Source organism: Hemicordylus capensis, chromosome 3, assembly GCF_027244095.1.
Source record: "Hemicordylus capensis ecotype Gifberg chromosome 3, rHemCap1.1.pri, whole genome shotgun sequence".
Classification (NCBI taxonomy): Eukaryota; Metazoa; Chordata; class Lepidosauria; order Squamata; family Cordylidae; genus Hemicordylus; species Hemicordylus capensis.
This window is the reverse complement of record NC_069659.1, coordinates 172,493,864-172,517,083: the sequence shown is the minus strand read 5'-3', so window position 1 is coordinate 172,517,083 and position 23,220 is coordinate 172,493,864. Positions and strand designations below refer to the sequence as shown.

The 23,220-nt window shown below is 42.2% G+C and overlaps 1 long non-coding RNA gene across 2 annotated transcripts in view; it reads right to left on the bottom strand.

Annotated features, from left to right (window-relative positions):
• The window catches only part of LOC128350397 (uncharacterized), a 57,240-nt gene that overhangs the window by 32,486 nt on the left and 1,534 nt on the right, over positions 1-23,220 (bottom strand). For both annotated transcript variants that reach the window (XR_008319307.1, XR_008319308.1), the window contains exons 3-4: positions 22,461-22,644; positions 15,017-15,112 (exon numbers count right to left, since the gene is read on the bottom strand). This is a non-coding gene — a long non-coding RNA (uncharacterized LOC128350397). The remainder of the gene's footprint in view (positions 1-15,016; positions 15,113-22,460; positions 22,645-23,220) is intronic.

Genomic DNA, 23,220 nt, shown 5'->3' with positions numbered 1-23,220 from the left:
TGTGTGTGTGTGTGGGGGGGTAAGTACCACCCCCCGCTTAAAGTAACAGTCCCCCTGCCCTCCCGAACCTCCAGACCGCTGGACCTCTGAACCGGTCCGGCGGTCTTTGGAATTATGCCCGGACCGAACCATGCACACTCCTAACAACATATCCTTTCCAAGACCTTCATTGAAACCCTACCAAGTGCTAGTCTGCAGCATATTTCTTGACTGCTGGATCCTTTACTGTTGACGGTCGATCCCAAAAAGGCAGAAGCTATCCTCCTCTTCAATGTCTTCATTATCAGTTCTGAGGCTGGTCGCTGTGCCCATTGTCATTAGTTTAGTCTTCTTTACGTTTAGTCATAGTCCCATTTTTTCACAGTGCTCCTTGACTTTCATTACTAGAGCTTGCAGAGCATTCACATTCTCAGCTATCAGAGTGGTGTCATCAGCTTAGAGCAGGTTATTGATGTTTCTTCCTCCAACTTTAAAACTACGCCCCTCTTTTTTCCAGTCCAGCTTCTGTCAGTATATGTTCAGCATATAAGTTGAATAAAGAAGGAGAAAGTATACATCCTTGTCTTACTCCTTTGCCAATCTGGAACCAGTCTGTTTCACCATGTTCTGTCTGTACTGTGGCTTCCTGTCCTGTGTATAGGTTTCTAATGAGAACAGTGAGATGTTCTAGGATGCCCATTTTCCTAAGGACATTCCACAACTTGACACTGATAATATAATTTTTTTTCATAGCTACATATAAAAGTTTTCAAATCGCTGTCCTATACTCACTGTTGTCTGGCAGAAATTCACTCTCCTCCTGTTTTAGGTAACCTGTTTCCATAGGTGTACTCATTTCTTTGGCCTCTGTAAGTCCCAAATACTCTAGTAAATCATTTATTTTCTGTTTTTTATTAAGCGAATAGCTTCCATCTTCTTCTCTCTCTATGTGCATCCCAAGATACTGTGAAACAGGCCCAAGTTCTGTTGTTTTTATCTCAATATTCAGGTGCTTTATTATTCAAGGCTGTCCACTCTATTTTCATAAGAAATTGTCAGATCATCAACAAAAGTAAGTATATAGGTCCATCTTTTTTTCTTTGAGCCTCGAATACAGACAAGGGTCAGCCTTTCCTTTCGTAAATCCTTCATTGACTAGTAACGGATTTAATTTGACATTCCATTTATGGCTTTAGTCCATAAATACTTTTTTGCAGCTTACATACTATCCACTTGCATTTTATTTGCTGCTGCAATGCTTAGGAGTGTCCTTACTGAGGTGTGTTTTACAACAAGAGCAAATGTCTTGTCATAATCTTCCCCATATATTTGCAAGAATCCCTTTACCACCAGTTTCACCTTGTAACACTGGACATCTCCTTCTGCATTTTGCTTAATTTTAAAAATCCACTTGCACCCCACAGTCTTTCTTCCCTAAGGTAGCTCTCTGAGTGTCCATGTGTTATTTTTGTGCAATAATTCCATTTCTTCTTTCGTAGCTTCCTTCCAGTTTTGTGCTTCAGTTGGAGGTAAGTTATCAATTTTTCCCCACGTGCTTCATTTTTGAAAATTTTCTCTCTTTGCAATGTAGGAAGGTTTCTTAGGTGGAAATGCTTTATTTTGTTGTGTTGAATGTCACATATTTTAATTATTTCTGTGACACAATCTAAAATCCTATATCTTTTACATCCTGTCGAATAGCCAACAAGTATTTCTTCATCAGATCTACAGTTGAGTTTGGTCCTGTTTGCTTTTGGTATATAATGTGTATGCTTTAGATCAAAAAATTCTTATATGACTCAAAGCAGGCTTGTTGTCGTGCCATAACTCATGTGGTGTTGTTCCTTTGGCCTTTGTTGGCAATCTGTTTTGCAGGTAAGTAGCAGTCATCACTGCCTCTCCCAAAAATCTAGTAGCCAAACCAGCATCTACAAGCATGCATCTCACTACTAGTCAGAGGGCTATTGACCACCTCCAGCTACAGAGGCAGGTTGCCTCTGAAAACCAGTTGCAGGGGAGTAACAGCAGAAGAGAGAGCATGCGCTTAACTCCTGCCTATAGGGTTCCAGTGGCATCTGGTGGGCCACTGTGTGAAACAGGATGCTGGACTAAACGGGCATTGGGCCTGATCCAGCAGGGCTGTTCCTATCTCGTCATTTCCATATAAGAAAGGTTCTTTCTTTTCGCCACTCCATTGTGTTCCAGAGATTAACAAACAGTCTTTTGGTGTTCAATGCCCTCCTCCTTTAGGAATTTTATGGCATCACACCCAGTGTATTAGCCACCATTGTCAGTGTGGAGATTTGTGGCTTTCTCTCAAACTTGTTGCTCACTCTTGCAACATATTCTTTTAGTCTTTCTAGTACTTGTCTCTTTTCATTTAACTGGTATGTATATAGAGTGTGTATCTTTAATAGTCACCAATCAAAGTAAGAACTTATTTATTCCCTCCTGATGTATTAACTTGCATAGGTCCACAAACATAACTTTGAATCAGATCCAAAGGATGCTGTGTTTCTCTTTCTTTGCATGGAAGAAAAGCAGGTTGTGTTGCCTTTGCTCTTATACAGCATGCACACTTTGATTCAATGCTGCAGGGGGCCATTTTTAGACCCTTTACCAAATCCAACTTTTCAGTCTGACATATCATTTGGCATCTCTGTGGCTTAACCTTCTGTGCCACAAATTCAGACATCCTTTATGTGTACATTCTTTCAAAGCTCTGGCCTTTTCAATTACACATTCTACTTCAAACAGTCTATTCTCTTGTAAAACTGCTTTCATAAGCAATTCCTGTTTAGGTGTAATGAAACAGTGCCTTCCTTTAAATTTTACTTCTTATCCCTTTTCTGTAGCATATTTTAAAGACATCAGACTTGTTTCTAAAGTAGGCACATACAAAGCTTCTTTAATTTTTAAACTAGTGGTTTTTTTTCCTTTCTCCAGTTTGCAGAGCAACTGTGCAGATCTTTTCCCTTCTGCATACATCAGTTTTCCATCTGCCAAATATATAGGGATTTTACAACTTGTATCTAGGTTTATAAATCTCTCCCTTTCTCTAATCAGGTTGCTTGTAGCACCTAGGTCAATGCAAATGCCACTGCTGCATTTCTCAGACTTAGCTTCCAAAACATTATCTGTTCCTTCAAGGTATATCCTTTGCTTATTTGCTTTAGTCCCTGATTACTGTACGTTCTGTACTCTGTGTTCTCAGATGACTCTCTCTCTTTGCCATTTTGTTTTGCTTGCCTTTTGTCTGTAAACTCTTTATTCTTGCGACACTTATTCTGCAAGTGTTCCAGACTTCCATAAATAAAGCATTTCTTATTTCGTTGCAAGGTTCTAAATGCATTTCCTTCTCTTTCCTTTGGCTGCTTATCATCCCTTCTGCATGAATCAAAGTCCTCTAGGTGGTTAATTACAAATTGTAAGTCTGCATCCTCCTTGACATCCAAGGCACTAGTCACACTATCAAAGTAATGTGGCAAACCATTCGACAGCAATCCTATCAAAACTGCATCTGGCATAATTACTTCTTGAGCTTGCAGTTGCCTAGATATTTCTAAGATTTCATTTATGTGCTTGGACAGACTTTTTCCTTCTCTAAGTCTTTTATTGCTCAGTTTTCTTACTAGATGCACTTTGGAACCACAGACTTCTTTTATATAATCCTTCAGAGTTTCCCACATATGCTTTGCTTTTTCTTTGTCTCTTAGATGCACTAAAATTGGCTCACTCACTGCCAAGCAAACCATTCCTGATACCTCTTCCTCTGCTTTGTCCCATTCTTTCTGCTCCTTTCCTGCATCTGCAGGGCACTGGGTGTGCAGAACACTGCCAAGTCCATTACTCTTGAGGAACATCTCCATCTTGAAAGACCAGAGCTCAGGACCTTGCAACTTTTCAATCATCTGGAATCCTTTTGCTGGCTCAATTTTCAAAGCTTTTTTCTTTGCTTTGCTTTCTATTTAGCTCTCTAGGCTTTTCTTTTTTATTCGCTGGCTTCTGGGCCTCATGACCCTTTGTAGGGGAAGATTGGCGGTTCAGTCCCCAAGTAGCAGAGCAAAACCAGTTTGGTGAGAAAGCAGCAACGTAAGAGGTCTTGAGACAGTTCTTTATTATCGAAGAACAAAGATTTATTTAGAAGTTACAAAAGGATAGGAAAGCTGAACCTAAGGCTTAAAGGGAAGAGAGACTAAACAAAGAGCCATCTGTGTTGAGCCAAAATAGAGATTAACACTGGAAGAAGAGGGGAGGAGTCCAGCACTTTTATCCATGATGCTAACCGCCTCCCCCCTCCCCCGTGGTCACTATGAGATATTGCAGCTGCAAGTCCTCCTAGCTCCAACACTCCCTTCTGCCCACATTCCGAGGGCCACCATTGTGAGAACTATAGAAATAAAATGAATGAACAGTTGTTTGTGTTCCCTAGGGCCAGAATAGGACTTATATACTTAGTTAATTATGGTTGTCTAATTAGTCAGCCAGCTAGGAATGTATTGGTAGGAGCTGAAACAGATTTAAACTTTGATCTAAAGGAGAAGATAAAGAGTTGTCTTGAATTTAGCCAAAGAACAAAGAGCAATGATTTTTTGCTAGCTGGCTGGCAGTCAGTCTCTAGATTTGCTTCCCTACTTATGTCCCACCTACTCAACTTATATATTTGTAAATAGATGTTATGAAATATATGTCTCCAGCACTCTATTCTCTAGAAGAAACTGACCCTAGAAAACTGCCTGGCAAATGTGGAAACAAGATAGCATTATCACACTGTGCACATATATCTCTCAACTTCTTGTCCACTTTGTATACATGTCTCACATCCTAATAACCACCTAGTTTCTAACAGCTGGTTCAAAGCAGATACATGATGTCTTTTCAGGGGTTATTGTTCCTGGACAAAGGGAAAATGAAAGTGCACTAGCTAGCCCCCCGTTCTGCTTAGCTATGCCCCCTAGTCCCCCTGGGTTCAAGACTTGTCTAAGGAAGATAGCACTGAACCTGGTGCCACTTCCTCCATGTGACTGGAAATCTCAGTATGTTCTTGTCCCACCTGACTGAATAATGCCTGAGTAGGACTTGAGTGACGTAAATGTTTGATTTCCCCTACATCTGCTGTAACATGTAGTGATGCTGATATATCTCACCTGCAGTGAGGTCCAGAAATCCTCTTTTGGGGTGTAAAATTGAGGAAAGTAAACTGTAATTAACTTGGCCTTCTTATTTCTCTACTTCAGTGTATCACTTGAAGTGGATCCAAAGAAAAACAGTTCTTATTACAGGCATGGGATCACAAGGAAATTCTCTGAAATTTGGTGGTTAGGTTAGATTATCCACTTTCACCATTTCATCAACTTGAGGGTTGACCTACTATTTGGACTTGTATTTAAGTTCTCTTTTTCAAAACCTTAGTTCGTGTTTGATTTCTTCTGTGGTTGATGTGGCTTATAACACTACCAATTCATGTGATGAGGTATCCCACATATTAATTTGTGAATTTTTTTTAAAGTCCTAAATACACTTACATTCATCTTCTGCTACTGTGGAGTCTAAATAGAATTTATTTAGGAATTTATTTATTTAGAATTCACCACCTACTGGACAGTAAGTTTGTCATAGCTTTTGGATCTGAATCTGAACCCAGTAGCCCTCAAAAAATGTGTGAGACCAAACATAAACCTGACCCAGGGAACCATCTACTCATTCCTTTTGCTCTGTAAATTGATTTGTGAACTTGCTTTTGTTAAGAAGCGATATATAAATTATGAAGACAAAGAAGAAGAGAGGAGGAGGAGGAGGAGGAGGAGGAGGAGGAGGAGGAGGAGGAGGACCTCTCAAGTCTTAAAAGTGATCTATTCTCAAAATAAATACATCTTTGTTTTGTCTTACTTGGAAACAATATTTTTCTTTTCCTTGGTTGGTGAGACAAAGAGCTAATTCTGGTCCTGGTCCTGAGAGCTGTTCAGTACACAGCTTCCAGTTTTTGATTTAAGTCTCATGGACTTAAATGAATATATTGTGAACAGGATCCTTGAATGCCAACCTGATGATTGTGTGCTGCAATGGGAGCCATACGGCTCCCGGCAGCTAGCCACGATAAATCCCTCTCCCCTTAAATGAGGTTAACAGAGCAATTGCTCCGTCAAACTTGTTTTTGTGCTCATGAGTCATCATGGTGTGCAGGGACACAGGAATAGACACCCTACTTGGGGATCTCTCCAGGATGCCTTGTGCGCTCACGCAGGGCATCCTGGAACTTCCAAGGGCTGTGCGGCCCCAGTCCCTGAAGACCCCACCAGCCATGTGGGTGGCCCATCTGGCCGCCCAGCTACAAGCGACTGCTTGTCTGCGGGGAGAGCGGGCTAAGCCTGCCAGTGTCGTGTGAAGCACCTCTACATCTCCAATGGGTCTTATTTATATAGAGGTGGCCTTAGAATGTAACCTAAATTAGATATATAAATGACATATCTGCTTACTGATCATTCTAGGGCATTGTAAGAGATTCTAGGACACTGCCCTGTAGAAACAGATAATCCTTCCAGTGAACCCCAATAGCATTCATTTGTCTTTGATGTTTGCAGCCAGAATTTTATGAATTAAAGTCCCTACATTGTTTTAGTCAATCATAACATTACCATCAAGTTTCTATTTCAAAGTAGATGCTATGCTTGCAAACTCTACCAATCAAACATTGACTGTTTTTGCAGAATCGATCTTTGATCTTTCCATCAGAGCTATCTGCTGATGCCTAAAACTGTATGATTGTCATATACATGAGTTGCATTTGAAACCTAGCATGGAATAATTGATTGCTAATTGGTTCCCAGTGTTGAGTGTTTCTTCTGCATCAGGGGCTGTAATTAATAGTACTCCCTGAGAATGACAAGTGATTTCCTTCCGTAATATAATACAGCTTACTATTGTAAGTTCATTTTAAACTCTTTTGCGTGTGCCCAAAATCTGCCAAATACAAAATATCTGTCATATACAAAACCTGTATATGGCAGATATCTGTTGCAACAGCAGTGGTGGCAGAACACAGGTTGAATTCACACATAATGGGAAACTGGAGTTAAAGGGGCCAGAGGTTGCCAAACATGTATGCCCGAATGCATGCAACTTTGGACAAGTTTTGAAAGTGACCCCAAGTTGTGCTCCACAAACTCCACAAATGGGACCCCCAAACTGACCGCAGTTCTTGTAAGAAAACTGAAGCTGGTCAGGGGCAGAAACACATCAAATTTCATGAGCAGTTTGAACCTTAGATTTCCAGGATAACAATATTCAGCATCTTTTCCAGTGCCTGGGTATACTTTGAGAGATCTGTCATTGTGAAAGCATTATTATTATTATTATTATTATTATTATTATTATTATTATTTTGATTTCTATACTGCCCTTCCAAAAATGGCTCAGGGTGGTTTACACAGAGAAACAACAACAACAAAAAATATGGAATCCTGTCCCAAAGGGCTCACATTCTACAAAGATAAACACCAAAAAGATAAGATAAACACCAGCAACAGTCACTGGAAGTACTGTGCTTGGGGTGGATAGGGCCAGTTACTCTTCCCCTGCTAAATAAAAGAGAATCACCACGGTAAAAGTTAGAAGGGGTCCCATTTGCCCAGTTAGAAGGGGTTTGGACAAATGTGTCCAAAAAGGCATTTGAACAAATGTGATCTGGTTTAGTATAATTACACTGTATATTGATGCTAACCTCACTCAATCATTGGCCAGTTAGGTACATTATATTTCACAGTACAATCAACATAACATGCTGAGAGGTAGTGGTTAGAGTATTAGACTACTGTACCAGGTTCAAATTCCCACTTAATTTACTGAGTATGCTATTCAGGTTATTCACACAAACCAGAAATGGATAGGATAAGTGTGCTACCCAACTTTGATTCGATTCACACAATTGAAAACTGGGTAAATAAACAGGCGAGTCTCACAATCAGTGAGACCCACCTTAAAAGGGTTTGTGGGGAGAGCGGGCTTAGCCCTCTCTCCCCACAGGCAATTCTCAGACAGCCCTGGGAGGCCGGATTGGCCACCCACATGACTGCCGGCTCCATCAAAGAGCTGGCGGGGGCTGTGGGGATTGGGGGCCGCACAGCCCCTGGAAGATCCAGGATGCCCCACACAAGCACGGGGGGGCATCCTGGAGAGACCTTCAGGGCCAGGAGGCTTGTTTCAGCCTCCTGGTGGGGGGTCTCCTTGTGTGTTGCCATGGCATGGAGCTACACTGCAGCAATACATGATCAAATAGATGGGGTTAGCAGAGCGCTCGCTCAGCTAACCTTGTCTAAGGGGAGGGGGAATTAGGAGGGTTTGCTGCCGGGAGCCATGTGGCTCCCATGTCAGCAGGCGATCGGGTAAAAGCAGGCTAGACTCCCTTAGCCCGCTTTTGCCCGATCATGAGAATCTCCTCAAAGTGTGCTACTCAGCAGCTGAGTGTGCTCCCAATTTTCAGTTGTGTAGGTGCAAACAACTAGGGAAGAGGAGGGAGAAGTGATTGTGTGTAATCAAAGTAGGAGGAAAATCTGGGTAGGACAGCGCTGTACAGGGTAGGAGGAACAGTTGTCCTACCCAGCTTTTCCTCCCACCCTGCTTCCATACAATCACTTCTCCCTCCTCTACTTAGTTGTTTGCACCTACACAACTGAATATTGGGACACAGCTCCCAAACCTGGGTAGGACACTTGTTCTACCCATTTTTTGATTGTGTGAATGACCTCTCTATTCCTCAGCCTAACACTTTGCAGGGCTGTTGTGTGGACGGGGGTGGTATTCCTTAGAGGAGGGGTGGGATATAAATGCGAATAGCAAAAAAATACCTATTTTTCAACTTCTCTACACAATTTTATGCGAAACATGGGGAGGCTAGGAATGGAGTTCTGAGGTTTTTTTAAAGTCTACCTTCAGTTTTTAGTGAATGGTGTTGAAATTATAGAGATGAAGGTATAGTTAAGTTATGCTGATGCTGTAGCATTGTTGAAGCTAAACAGGCATGAATTTGATTATATTTTGAATGGGAGGACACAGGGAGCTTCAAAGACACTGTTCCATGGTTCCTCTTTTTAAAAAGAAAGAATAAGCTAATAAACTAAAACTTATTTATATCCTCTGTCCCAATTTTTGATATGGCCTAGAAGATCCCCAAATTAGCTCTCCCCTTTACAAATAACACTTCAGATAAGGCTTTCTCCATCAACAGCAAGAGGTAAAGAGATCTCTGTCTCTAGAATTTATTACATTAGCAGAGTAGGGGTTGACCTGTGCTCTGAAATACCTTTGACAATCTGTACAGACAGTTCCCAAAGGAAGAATCAGTAATTGGTCTGCCTCTCCTTCACCGCCCACTTCTCAGAGTTCACCATTGTAGGCTTTCTGCTTTCTGTTCATTATATAAAGGCACTCCTTTTGACACAGACCTATCACTTTCCAGATTGCCTACCCTTCTTGTCACTGACAGGAAAGAGGAAGATCATGAGTCTTATGTTTTGGAAGCTGTACCTCTATACAACATGATTTGCACATGTGTATGGTAGCCACCAGGGAAATGATACACTCCCTGTTTCTGCAGTCATGTCAAGCAGCAAAGCGCTGACCAGTGGTGGGCCACCTTGGTAGACTTCATTTTGCTTGGAAGATTGTGTTGTGATGCAGTGAATCAGTAACAGGGCCTAAGTACCATCAACCCTGACGTTGTTCTTTTGGCCCTTTGTCCCCCTGGCACCATGTAGAGATGGCCATTCCCACCATGTACTACACTTGCCCAGCACCAGTGGGTCTCCTTTAAGGGAAATTGAACCTTCTTGAGCCCCTGCACCATCTTAGAAGGCATGCATGGAGTTCTGGGAAGTGTAGCCCTTCACAGAGCTTTTTCCACAAAGCTCTTAAGAGAGAGCTCCATCTCTCTTAAAGCGTCCTTTCAGCACTGAGAAAAGCACAATAGTGTACAGAGGTCAGCACAGTGGGAAATGGCTCTCACATTAGCGGTGCACACAGAACCACTCTGGGCAGTTAGGTTCAAAATTGAACTGAATTCAAACTGAACTGCCAATCTGCAAACCCGTTTATTAGAACTGATCAGAAGTTCAGTCCGTGCTCTCAAACCAGTTCGGCCCAGTTCGGGATGCTTGTAAAGGGAAATACAGTAAGGGTTTATCCCCATTGGGGATTCCTAGCAAGTGAAATTGGGTTGAAAAAGGCAGGGGGGGGCAGCAGAGCAGGAGGCAGGCGGGATGTCACCTTATTAGCTGTGCAGCGGCAGCTCCTTATTACCAAGATAAGAGGAAACATTGTTGGAGCTTGCAACCATCTCCCACTTCCCCTCCTCCAACTTAACCTTTCACTCACACATGACTGAAAATTAGGGAGCATGGCTCCCAAAGTTAGGGAGGATATTTGCCCTACCAAGTTAACAGTCATGAGAAGAGCCCTAGTGAAGATCACTGATCTACCACATACGTAAGAACATAAGAAAAGCCCTGCTGGATCAGGCCCAAGCCCCTTCTAGTCCTTCTTCACATAGTGATCTACCAGATGCCTCTGGGAAGCCCACAGGCAAAAGCTGAGGGCATTCTCTCTTTCCTACTGCTACTCATCCTGATCAGCTTGGTTGCCCTTTTCTGCCCTTTTCCAGTTCTACAATGTCCTCCTTAAGATATGGTGACCAAAACTGCACACAGTACTCCAAATGTGGCCACACCGTAGTTTTGTATATGGGCGTTATAATCTTAGCAGTTTTATTTTCAAACCCCTTTCTAATGATTCGAAGCATGGAATTGGCCTTTTTCACAGCTGCCACACTGACAATTTCAACAAGCTTTCCACCACAATCCCAAGATCCCTCTCCTGGTCAGTCACTGACAACTCAGACCCCATCAGCGTATATGTGAAGTTTGGGTTTTTTGCTCCAGTGTGCTTTGCACTTGTTAACATTGGACCGCATTTACCATCTTGTCACCCACTCCCCCAGTTTGGAGAGATGCATCTATTCAGAAGAGTAGGTACAGCCCCCACACTCACTTCATTTGTAGCACTAGGGTCTGACCAGTATTGCTACACCAGCAACCGTATCTCCTCATTCCTCAGGCCTTCTTTGGGTATTCTGCATGTGCAGGTTGTCTGGCTAGATCTGCTGAGCACATTCAGGTAGGAGTAGGGATGTTCATGGAACGGCAGGTAGTTCCACTGGTTTTATGGTGGGAGGTGCAGCTTTAAAAGCGGGGAAGGATGCACTTACCCCCCCACACACACACACACACTTCCACTGCCGGCACTCAGTTTTCTAAACATCAATCGGGGCGGCAGCGTACCTCCTTTCTTCCATGTTTACTACATTTTACGGATGTACTCAGAAGTAGTGGATGCACCTGCATGTGTGCATGTGTTCCATGAGTATGCCCAACATGTGTGCTCATGAGCGCGATGTGCGCATCCTCGCGCATGTCATGTGCAGGTGCGTCCACTACTTATAGGTACATCTGGAAAACCTAGTGAATGGTATGGCAGGGAGGTACGCTGCCGCCCCAATGGATGCTTAGAAAACTGAGTGCCGGTGGGGAAAATGTGGCCAGGGGGCAGGGATAAGTGCATCCTCCCCCAACCTTAAAGCTGTACCACCATCCTTGCCAGTTCCATGCACACCCCTGGGTAGGAGTTCCCTAACATTCATATCTGGTATGTGTTTAGAGGAGGTATAGTTGTACCCAACATATATTTCCTCTCATAGCTGATCTAGTAATCAGGTTCTAAATGTAGTATTGTTTTGGTAAAGATTTAGAAAGCAAGGAACAAAATCCTTGAAAAGAGATAATGTAATTAAAAGAGTAATCACAGTGCTTGATATATTAAACCAGTAACCCAGCACATGCATTTATATGTTCTTAGAAAAGGGATTCCTGCCTGTGTTATGAGCCATGACATAAAGCTTACTGATTTTAATACCCTAGGATAAGTAGCTGTTTAATAACTTTTCAAAGAATGTGCTTTTGGAGATATAAAAATATACCAGTATATTTTAAACTGTTTGAATGAGTGCATTTATATTTAACTGCAGATATGCATTTTGGTTTTAAGAGTAAACTTAATTTAGAAATGCATTGTATTTGGAAGGCAAGAGCCACAGTTTTTAGTTTTTGCTTCATTTTACCTGTTGGGCGAGATGCAATGATGTGGGAAGTTTCCCTGCAGGAGTATCATGTGCCTCAGTCAGGTGATCAGCTGACCTACAGGGACCTCATATGATCCAGCTATATGAACTGTTTCTGTGCATTATTATTTATTTATTTATTTATTTATTTATTTATTTATTTATTTATTTATTTTCTATATCACATGACTGCCTATAAGCCTGACTTTAGGCTTATAGGGTCAGTATCAGGGTCGGACTTACTGGGCAGCTGTCAATGGCCCAGAGCCATGAGGAAGAACTACTGCTGATCCTTGAGATTAGGGATGTGCGCAAATTGATTTTTTTTTAATTTGATTTGTGTCCAAAACTAATCACTCCTGATTTGTTTTGCGTCCAAATCAACCCCCCGCCAAATCACCCCAGATTCTATTTGTATTTGCTCTGATTTGATTCCTATTCAGATCAATTTGGACCACTTAACAAGGTCCTAGGGGCACCAAATTTGGGTGCTGCACCAAATCTGCAACATTTTTACATGGCTTGCCACACTTTTAGACTTCTGCAAGTGCAGGTCTTGCCTCACTAACCTTTTGGAGTTATCTGAGAGTGCAAACAGGCATGTGCATAAAGGTGATGTGGTCAACATAGTATACTTGGATTTCCAAAAAGCTTTTGACAAAGTTCCCCACCAAAGGTTCTTGAGTAAACTTAGCAGTCATGGGATAAGGGGACAGGTTCATGTGTGGATCGGTAACTGGTTGAAAGAAAGGAAACAGAGGGTAAGAATAAATGGACAGTTTTCACATTGGAAGAAAGGAAGAAGAAGTGGGGTCTTCCAAGGATCTGTACTGGGACTAGTGCTCTTTAGTTTGATCATAAATGATCTAAATGTTGAGGTAACCAGTGACATGGCCAAATTTGCAGATGACACTAAATGATTCAGGATGTTGAAATGCAAAAAAGATTGTGAGGTGCTCCAAAAGGATCTCTCCAAACTGGGTGAGTGGGTGACAAAATGGCAAATGCTGTTCAATATAAGCAAGTGTCAAGTGATGAATATTGGGGCAAGAAAACCCAACTTCACATATACACTGATGGGGTTTGAGTTGCCAGTGACTCACCAGGAAGGACATCTTGGGGTCATGGTGGACAGCTCATTGGAAATGTTGACTCAGTGCGCGGAAGCTGTGAAAGTGGCCAATTCCGTGCTAGGGATCATTAGGAAGGGGATTAAAAATAAAAATGCTAATATTAGGGAGGTGCACAAATTGATTTTTTAAAATTCAATTCAAGGTCAAATCAAATTTGCCAGATGCAATTCTACCTCATATCTGACCCCCTCGAATCAGCTGAGATTTAATTTGAGTCAATTTGGATTTGATACAAACTCAAATTGTTTTTTGGGGAAAATAAAGGTCCAGGTGCACCAGGGTGGGTAGGGTGGTAGCACCCAATGGGTGGCAACTACCACCCAAATTCTATGAAATTGGGCAAATGGGTGATTTTTAAGGATTATTTTTTTTAAAGCTTGGAATGGTTTTATTTTTTCTTCCATAGGGAATAATGGGGATTTGAATTGGCCCCTATACTCAGGTGCAACATCAGACTTGACACTGTGAAATGCTTAGGGTACTTGCCTCTGATGACATATGCCCTACAGTGGTTGCAGGCAGCATGGGTAGGGCCACTAGGGCAAAGCTCAATGTGATCCCACACTATGCTACTGGACTCTCCAATGGCATGTGGCTGCTTTGGTGGTGGCAGCAGTTCAGCTGGTTCCTTCTGGGGCACATCACAACTAGGGATGTGCACAAAACCACCTGGCCCAGTTTGGTTTTGAGTTTGAACTGAACTTGAACCGCACAGGGCTTGTTTGGTTTTGTCCCCCCTTTGACACCCCCCCCCCTCGGTTCAGTTCAATCTGGTCGGGGTTCAACAAGTCTTAAATTTTTTCTTTAAAAAAAATTACTGCTTCCGGGGGGCTTCTCCAAGGTGGTGGGGAGAGTCCATGGAGGTTCCCCCTCCCCACACCAGCCTTCCTCCTTTTAAAATTTTCCCGGTTTGAGCTTATTTCGGGCTTATTCCCTAGCGTGGCGGCCATTTTGGAGGCTGCCATGCCTGCCCATTAGGATCCTGCGTGACCTGGGTCATGACCTGGACATCAAACTGGTTTGGTTTTGAGCCTGTTTGCAGACCCTTAACCACCACCTCTGCCTGTAGAGTTGGCCTGGGAAGTCCAACATGGGAAGCACAAGTACTTCCTCCTGGGCCTCGTCAGACACAACTCGTGTGCTCCCAGGATGGTGAGATGGATCTGGCTGGAATGGCAGCCAGCTCTGCCTGCACTATCTCCACAGATGGCATGGGAAGAAGCTTTTCCCCTGACAGGGGAGGTCCTCCCCCCTAACTCTTGCCTGGCCACAGGCCCTGGTGTAGGGCCAATCAGACATGAAAAGTCCAGCCTGTACACAGAAGCAGGGGTGGGGGAAACTCGGGGAGTAGGCCTCTGTCACCCCCCCACATCATGACCAGCAGTACCCCTCCCCCTACCTGGCACTCTACCACCCCTTTCAGCCATCTCTTTAGGAGCTTCTTTTTAAAGCCCTAACTTTAAAACAAAAAGGGGGACAAAAGGAACCAACTAATGCTAACTCTTCCCTTTCCTAAAACCACCTAACTAATGGAGATCCCTCCCACAGAACCCCTGTTTAAAATAAAGTTTTTAAAGCTAAATAAACTTTTTAAATGAAACCTTTAAAAAAGAATCCACCAAGTTAAACCTCCCTAACCCAACCAGAAATACAATACAGAATATACACAATTTACAATCAATATCCCCCCTCTCTCTGTAGTATGTGTGTACATGTGAAAAATAATTGGGATTCTCACTCAGTTTAGGTCTCCCACGTTTTGTCCAGATGTCCCCTTCTGTCTTGTCTGGTCCGTGGTCTCTCTCCTCTCCTCTTCTCAGTTCTCTTCTCCTTTCTTCCGACCAGTGTGGGAGGGCACAGGGCAGTAACCCAGGGGCAAAATATAAATACAAATATAGCAAATATTTATATACCATTTATATATTTAAAAAGTAAACATACAAATAAAATAGCTCCGTGTCTCCAAAGGGCTCACAATCTAAAAAATAAACATAAGATAGACAGCAACAACAGCCACTGGAGGGATGCTGGGCTGGGGATGGCTAGGGCCAATTGCTCTTCCCCTGCTAAATAAAGATAATCACTACTTTTGAAAGAATCACCACTTTTCACCTGTTGAAATCATCTGGAAAGATTCATCTATGGTTGCCATTGGCTCGTCTGGGGGCTACTCAGGGACATACCTTCTCTGTTGCTACTCCTGGGCTTTAGAATGCGCTACCTGTTGATATAAGAGCTTCTCCATTTCTGGTAACTTTTAAAAAGGCACTGAAGGCATATTTGTTCACCCAGGCTTTTAATTAGATTTATAGTTTTATTGGTGTTTAATGTTGGGTTTTAAATTATTTTAATGTATTAAAATTATTTTGTTCAATTTGTATTGTTTTTATTGTACACCACCCAGAGATGCAGGTTTGGGGCAGTATAAAAATATGCCTTTTAAAAATAAATAAATAAATAAATAAATAAATAAATAAATAAATAAATAAATAAATAAATAAATAAAAAGGTGTCTCTTTGCTCAGTTAGCAGGGGACAAAATAAATCCAGGCAGGGAGGGGGCGAAGGGGCTTGTGGCCACAGGGGCCCCTTACTCCACAGACCAGGCAGGCAGGCAGCAGTTTTTCAGCAGGAAAGGGGGTGGGGGGAAAACAGGATCAAGGGGGGAAATCTTGATTGAAGATCTTTCTTCAATCTTCTTCTTCCCAGCAGCAGCGAGGAGGAGCAAGGAGCAAAATCCAAACAAAGACACAGCAGCTCTTCTCTATGATTCTTCCTCCACAGGGCAGAATGGTTGGCTGTCCCTTCCTGAAGTACATTTGAAAGTTCCTCCATCTGCATCCCTGCACTCCCTTGTCCCTCCCCCCTAGCCAATGCTGTCACAGTTCCTCCTGGCAACACAAGATTTGAATGACAACAAGCCAACCAAGAATCAAGGGGGATTGCCAGCCAATCACTTCACATTTACAAATGACCAAACAGAAGCTCAGAGGGCAGGGTTTTCAGGCTTTTTTGTAGGGTCACAAAATGGAGACCAAGAACCAGAGCCTCAAAAAGGCAACTCGAATCACCAAATCGATTCAAGCTCAAATCAGAGTCAGGGGCAGAGCCACCATTGGGCGAACGGGTTCAAAGAACGCGGGCTGCCATTAACCAGGGGCCATTGGCATGGCCCCAGACATGCCCCCTACATCTGATGTCAGATGCGGGGGCATTATTTTGATCCCAAACTGGGCTACACAGCCCTTTTTGGATCCGAAATCGGCCTGTGCTGTGTTGGCAGCATGGTGAGAGTGATTCTCCCTGCCTTAAAGGCAGTGAGAACTGCTCCTGGTCTCGCTGCCAATGTTCCAGGCCGATTGATCTCCTTCTCAAACGAGGCCACACGGCCCCATTTAGGGGAGAGGTCGGCCCGTGCTACACTGGTAATGCAGCCGGAACGGCTCTCCCTCCCTTTAAGGCAAGGAGAGTCACTCTGGCCCACACTGCCCACTGCAGCACGAGCTGATCTCCCTTCCAAACGGGGCTGCATGGCCCCATTTGGGAAGGAGACCACGTCCCACACATATGACATCAGATGCAGGGGTGTGGCTAGCTGGGCCCATGTGTCTGATATCAGATGCGGGGGTGGGGCTAGGGGGCCGCGACTGGACATGGGCTGCCGCCAGCCTCCCTAAGCTCCTGATCAGAGTGATTTGGTTTGAAGTTGAATCTGGCCACTGGACCCCAGGTGATTTGTTTCATGACCAAATCACACAAATTTACTAGATTAGAGTTGAATTGATTCAACCACAAATTGATTCACACATCCCTAGCTAATATTATAGTGCCCTCATATAAATCAATGCTGTAGCCACATTTGGAGTACTGCATACAGTTCTGGTCACCATCTTAAGAAGGATATTGTAGAAATAGAAAAGGTGCAGAAGAGGGCAACCAAGATTATCAAGGACCCAGAGCACCTTCCTTATGAGGCAAGGCTACAGTATATCAGGCTTTTTAGTATGGAAGAGAGGCAACTACAGGGGGGCATGATCAAGGTGTATAAAACTATGCATGGAGTCGAGATTGTGGTCAGAGAGAGTTTTTTTCTCCCTCTCTCACAACACTAGAAGCAGGGGTCATCCCATTAAACTGATGGCCTGGAAATTTGGAACAAAAGGAAGTACTTTTTCACACAGCCCATAATTATCTATGGAATTCTAACATGTGAAACAGTGATGGCCACTAGCTTGGATGGCTTTAAAAGGGACTTAGACAAATTCATGGAGGACAGATCTATCAAAGTCTGCTGGCTATAGACCACCTCCAGCCTCAGAGGCAAGATGCCTCTGAATACCATTTGCAGGGGAGCAACAGCAAGAGAGAGGGCATGCCCTCACCTCTTGCCTGTGGGCTTCTCAGAGGCATCTGGTGGGCCACTGTGTGTAAAAGGATATCTGGCCGCTGATGCTTCTGATTGGGAAGGTTAGAGTTTGTCACATGCCTGTTTAAAGTAACATGCAAAAATGCCCTTAGTTTACAATTATATTTTCTGGTACATGTTTTTTGTGTTCTGGACAGAAAATAACTGCCAGATACAATCTTAGCTTTTTAAAATCTTAAAACCTTAAGCTTTTTGTTTACCTAAGAATTAATGGAAATCTTTTATTTTTTGTTCAGTAGACTACAAGGGGAAGCTGTCATCTTGTGATATGCCCAACATTAAATGATTTGAATTCACAATATTGCATTTCATGAAGTGAATTCATAACTCTTAAATTAGACAGGTCTGTTTACAACTCCTTGTATTTTTGCATATACACCATTTCTCCCCAGTGATTGTCAGTTTAGCTGCCTTGGAAAAGTCACAATGTACATGCACACTCACAGACCATTGGGAAGAGCTGAACTGATAATCTTGCTTGAGGTTAATTGCATTCTAGTCATGTTTTTCAGCAGCTCATCTTATTCATTCCTGGAGAATATGGAATAAGCATTTCCTTTGTGGGAGGGAAATGTTATTTTTTTAAAAATGCCCAAATCTGGGCTTGCAAGCTATTTTGCAATGTTCTTATATTGCAGTGTTCTCCTGCACAAGTCACACTTAAATGAATGGGAGCTGCATAAAACCATTACTGTAGTCATGCTCTATTTTGTAAATTATTTTATTATTTGATTTTCATATTTGTATTACAGTGCAGAAGTTGTTCAAAACAGTTTCATATCCATGTTTTTAACCCTGTCAATTTAAGCTCCCAATCTTTCCAGTTTCTTTCTCTTCAGCATTGCTGGTACAGTGTTAATGTTCTGGAGATGTTCCTCTCAATCAAAATATTTGGCGGGGGTGGGGGGAGACCAGAACAAGCAACTAGTGTAATAAAAGGCTGTCAAAAATTCAGAATGTAACTAAAAAATGGATATATTAATATAATTTACAAATTCTACACAGAACTGCACACATTTAAAATCATACCATAAAACAATCCTGTGCAGACAATACCAAAACATATAAAGGAATATATTAAAAAATGTGTCCCTGAATAGTCAAAGTAAGCTAGCTGACAGTGAGCCAGAGTCCTTATGAAGACTGAATGCCTTCAAGGTGTATAAAAAGGTCATTTCCAATTGGTCAGATGCATTTCAACATATGCTTTCCTCAGTGACCCATACCTTCATTAAAACACCACTTTTACAGACTTCTATAGACAAACAACCAAATTATATGAAAGCTGCTATGATCCCCACACAATCCCTATCCTCATCCCCAAGTGGAAAGAATAAAACAAGCTTACTAATTAACTAGACTCACACATTGTACACTGTTTTTCCTGTGTATAAGGCCCTCTTTTTTTCTTTACAAAGGTTTTATAATAATAGAAAAGTTAAAAAGGCAACTCTTTATCATCTTAAATATAACCTTCTCTTACCAAGTTACAAGGACCACAGAGCAAGTTACACCTATCCTCTTTTAAATATACTCCAAGGGCTTTCCGCTGTTCCTTGTAAATCAAATCATTACCATTGCTCAAAAGGTGGGTTGTTGTTTTTTTGAGGGACCATATTATGATTATCACAAAAAGGGGGAAAGCCTATACAAGTATAAAAATGTGGACTAAAATGTATAAAAATGTGAGCGAAAAGATTAATGTTCATGGTAGATTTCCAACAGTTGGTGTTGGATCGATTCTTTTTACCCAGAGTTCTCTCACACTGCCCAGTTCATTGTATTTTTTTGGAAATCATAGTTCACTGCTTTTTCTAAAGAACTGAATTCTAAAATAATTGAGCTGAGATCTAAAGGTTTTTAGCTGTTGATGTTGTTCAGTGAGTATCTTGGTTTGTGCACCAACAATACTTCTTTGTAGTCAGCAGCAGTTGTTGGTTCCATGCTGTGCTGCAATACATCTTTCAGCCAACTCTACAAGCATTCCCTAAAAATGTGCAGAATAAATAATTTAAAGGAATCAATCAGTTTGTCAAGCTTAAGAACTCTTACTCCAAGAGCCACAGGAAAAGGCTTACTGGAGTTGATTAGCCTACATATTATGGCCAACACTGAGTTATTACCAAAAAGAACAAAAAGCTTGAGAAATGCTTTCTGGTGGTTAACCATTTGTTCTACTTGACTCATCCAGATTTTCAGGGGGCACGTGGTACTGCTCTTCATAGTAATCTAAACATCTGAAACTCCTCTACATCAGAATCTTTCTATACATGGAACGTATATATGTTTTATCTAATACTTTAAATTTAACAGTGTACCCGACAGTCTTAATTGTGTTCAAATCCATTGATAAGTTAGATTTGTTCCTATTTTAGAAAAACTGTGACATTCCAAGACCACACCAACATCACAAGTGAAGTAATATTCATCCTTCCCAGATAGAAGTCCAACACACACTTTACCAAGCGACCTGTAAGATTCATTGAAACATACTACTGATATGAATTTTATTGGATAATTTATAGGACCATTCATGTGTGCTCCTAGAAGATGGTACAGTCCTCTTGTAATAACTGTCCTGCCTAAAGTTTTATATGTGGAGTTGCTCATGTGAAAGTGCTTTCATGCAAAAACAACTGCCACATCAGTTTAAAGAGAACACTTTTCTCTATGATATTCCATGGGGGGGTGGGGGCGGATTTTCACACAAAGGTGCTTGCAAATGAAACCTCTCAAAAATTAGACATTCAGCATCAGGCCCTGGTTTGAAAAACTAGGTCACTTCCAAATAGCTTAAAAATGCTGATCAATATGGAAGTTGGGCCCTAAAGGCAGAAAAGTTAATGCTTAGCCTTTCAACTCCCATACACTTCCCCCAGCTATTTCCCCAGCTTCTTTCCCACCAGTGAGACATTTCTAGATGAATGGTTGCTATGGTGTGGGGAGAGGGTTTGTGGAGAACAGGTTTATCAATTGCTACTAGGCTGAGGGCTATAGGCCACCTCCATCCTCAGAGGCAATATACCAGTTGCAGGATAGCAACAGTAGGAGAAAGAGCATGGCCTCAGCTTTTGCCTGTAGGCTTCTTAGAGGCAACTGATGGGCTCTAGTGGGAAACATGATGCTAGCATAGATAGAGATCCAGCAGGGCTGTTCTTTTATTCTTATAAGGCTGAGCATGAAAAGAATGACTGGAAGGGAGGATTAAGCATCTTTCCTCTACTAATGGCTGTTCTCCACCACATTGCACCCTCCCAACTACTTTTCATTTGTTCAGCAGTAATTTGGGTTCTCAGAGCCCTATTTGTGAACCCAGATTGTGTCCTATCAGATCTGGTACAAGCATAGTTTCAAAGGTTATTGCTCAAAAAATTATATAAGAGAATTCAGGGAAGCAAAATGCCATTTAAAGACCTGTGCTATCACTTAGAGTAACATGTCATGTATACATTTATGCTGTTTTCAGAGGAAAAAGTTATAAATATATTCTAATTGCTCACTTTTACAACCACGTGGGGATGTACAATTATTATGATCCTTTTTATCCCAAAAGCAGCTTGTTTGACATTTACAAGTACACCAGCTGCACACATTTCTTCCTGTTGCTGGGCATAACAGTTTTACAGTCTGTATGAATAGGCAACCTTTGCAACTAAATTGAGAACTTCAGCATTTCTCATAAAAATAAACAGAATCCCCACAAGAACAGAACAGAATCCAAGTCATAAAATACCTGGCTGACATACTGCACAATATTACGGACATGGAGAAGGTAACACTGGTTCAGTTGCTCACGGATATACAATGGCTGCACTGTCACAGAACTCTGTTTGCACAATTGTTGCACCAGTTGCACAAGTGCAGCAATTGTGCAAACAGTTGCGTGACTGTACAGCCATTATTTATAGTCTGCACAGTTGCACAACTCCATTGGCACAATTTTTGTACTTGTGCAAAGAACTCTTGAGCAACTGCATGAAGGTTATCTTCCACTATGTATGCAGTGTTGCCCAGTATGTCATCCCCTGAACTAGCATCAGAATAACATCAGAATAAATGCAAACAGAGAGTTACATAAGAACAGCCCAGCTGGATCAGGACCAAGACCGATCTATTTCAGCATCCTATTTCACACAATGGCCCACCAGATGCCTCTGGGAAGCTTACAGGCAAGCAAGGGCATGCCTTCTCTTTTGTTGTTGCTCCCCTGCAACTGACATTTGAGGCATCGTGCATCTGAGGCTGGAGGTGGTCCTTAGACTCCAGACTAGTAGCCACTGATTGACCTGTCCTCCATGAATTTTTCTAAGCCATGTTTAAAGCTATCCAGGCTGTTGGCTGTCACCACATCCCATGGCAGAGAATTCCATAGATCAACTATGTGCTGTGTGAAAAAGTACTTCCTTTTGTTGGTCCTAAGTTTCCCAACCTTCAGTTTCATGGGATGACCCCTGTACTAGTATAATGAGAGAGGGTGAAAAACTTCTCTCTGTCCACTCTCTCTACTCCATGCATAATTGTATACACCTCTATCATGCCTCCCCTTAGTCATCTCTTTTCCAAGGTAAAGAGCCCCAGATGCTGTAGCCTTGCCTCATAAGAAAGGTGCTCCAGGCCCCTGGTCACTTGGTTGTCCTCTTCTGCACCTTTTCCAGTTCTACAATATCCTTCTTAAGATACCGTAACCAGAACTGTATGCAGTACTCTAGATGTGGCCGCACCAGTTATTACATATGTACTTAAGAATCAGACTCACCAGACTCTGGGAGGACATTCATTACAATGTTTCCAGATGTACGATCTTTTCTCCAGGTCTGAGCTCAGAGGAAACCAGTTCTGCCAGTTTGCAGCAGAACCCAGATGTGCACTCGGCTGACTGGTTGGGGGCCTTGCAACGTACCAAGCCACTTTTACCTTTTCTCCCTGAAGCCATCTTTTAACTTTAAAAAAAAAAAAAAGAATATGGTCTTTAAAACAACAAAGTGCTAAATTATTGCTTTACAAATAAAAAAGGCAGAAAGTATGTCTGAATAATGGCAGCAGGGGAGCAAAGTGAAATCACCATTTTGTGCAGAAGGAGGTAGATGTGTTGGTCACATGTGTGCTGGCTCTTATTTTAAAATACACCACCTACAAACATTTAATACTTGAATGATTCTGGCTACAACCCTCTGCTTCCTAAACAAGGAGACACCTTTTGAAGTGGGGTCTCTTTTTTATTTTTACAGGAATTCTTCAGAAGCTTATTGATTATTCTTCTGTGAGAGAAGATTGGTAATGGCAGATGTGTTTCCTTGACAGACAGCTTGCCCACCACTATCAATATTCTGGAATGCGCAGCCACAGGAGAATGTTCAGTGTGTCCTAGGATGCATTCTTGGTTCATATGGGGTGACACTCAGGCCTGGGTTTGAGCTGGCTGTATGTTCTAGAACATGCATCAGAATCCTCTACAATATGCAGGGGTTCTGTAGGGCAGGGTTTCTCAAACTGGGTGTGAAGAGGAAGATTTTTGT